Source organism: Trachymyrmex cornetzi, unplaced genomic scaffold, assembly GCF_001594075.2.
Source record: "Trachymyrmex cornetzi isolate Tcor2-1 unplaced genomic scaffold, Tcor1.1 scaffold2431, whole genome shotgun sequence".
In the NCBI taxonomy this organism is placed as follows: domain Eukaryota; kingdom Metazoa; phylum Arthropoda; class Insecta; order Hymenoptera; family Formicidae; genus Trachymyrmex; species Trachymyrmex cornetzi.
This window is the reverse complement of record NW_017297094.1, coordinates 1-1,322: the sequence shown is the minus strand read 5'-3', so window position 1 is coordinate 1,322 and position 1,322 is coordinate 1. Positions and strand designations below refer to the sequence as shown.

Below are 1,322 nucleotides of genomic sequence, written 5' to 3'. Positions count from 1 at the left end.
TAATATTCGACTTCGTCATTTTTTGGCTTCTGTTTCGTAATTTCCCAAAATCTGGCAAAATCGTACAAATTCAACGATTCCAATTCCTTAGCTCTATTCGGATAATGATCATCGATGAGCGACGGACAATAAATATTCGTAGATTCTTCATCGAGAGCTTTAATTTCATTGAATGTTTTAACTTTTCTGTTTCTTACTTCATTAACATCAATCCATTTGATAATCACTATCCGTACCATACAAGGGATGACCTAATAGTGTGTCTGCAGTTTCTAAAGCACCGCATTCTCTATTATTCAATGAACGCATCGCAAAATTCCACAGTTTCGATGCCAACGGCTTATTGGAATTTATCATTGCAAAGTCTATATTGCATTTTTCCAACTTTGTCGTGTATTTTGTTAAATATGAGTTTAAAAACTCTGATTGTTCTCCAATAAATTGTATATCCATATTTCCCATCCAAGCTAATTTAATAGCCAGATTATAATCATTAATAAACCTCTCCGACTCCTTGCGAGGAAGATCGTACAATCTGCTCTGACTGCGTAAAGTTTTTCTACCCACTATCGAAGTAATAACGTCTCTCAAAACGAAATTTCCAGTAACTGGTCGAGGAAAATCGAATTGACACTTTCTGTAAATATTCGTTTCGGTTTTTTTCGTACGTATGCAATACGAGTTATGTTTATGATTTTGATCACTTATAACCGTTTCATACAACATTGGCGAAACGCTGTCGTCTGGAATTTCGCACATCACGTATTTTCGAATGAACGCAACAACTTCCTCATTCGACGATTTTCCGAGTACTGGAACATCTTTTATCCAAATCATACAGTGTACGTGCTGGATACCTCTACTTTGATATTCCAGTCGCCAAAAATAGTGAATGACCTCTCCTATTGGGTTATCCGACGAACAAATAAAATCAATCATGGCTTTAAATTTTATACACATGAATCTAGACGTACTCACCGGATCGTATGCAATTAGTTCGCTGATACCCAATTTCTCCTTATCGGGATTCATGTCTCGTAAATACTCACCCAAATCGGACCATTTCCATTCACTGGGACTTAAAGTTAAAAACCACGTCGCCGGACCATAATGAAGTGTCATGCATTTTACATTATTGGACGGTTGTCGCCAAAATTGATCCGTATTTCTCAGATTTGCAAAAAAAACTCATTAAATTCGATTCCTGATTGTCTTTCAATTCGTTCAAGTACCTACCAACAGTGTACCTCTCTCGTGGGTTAGCAACCATCATCGTATAATACATTCCATTTTTCAATTGTCGGCAGTTAGCATCATTGAGA

At 36.7% G+C, this 1,322-nt stretch overlaps 1 pseudogene; it reads right to left on the bottom strand.

Moving 5' to 3' along the window:
* Window positions 1–1,122, bottom strand: part of LOC108761186 (uncharacterized) — a 2,824-nt pseudogene extending 1,702 nt beyond the window's left edge.
* Between the last annotated feature and the right edge of the window lie 200 nt (window positions 1,123–1,322).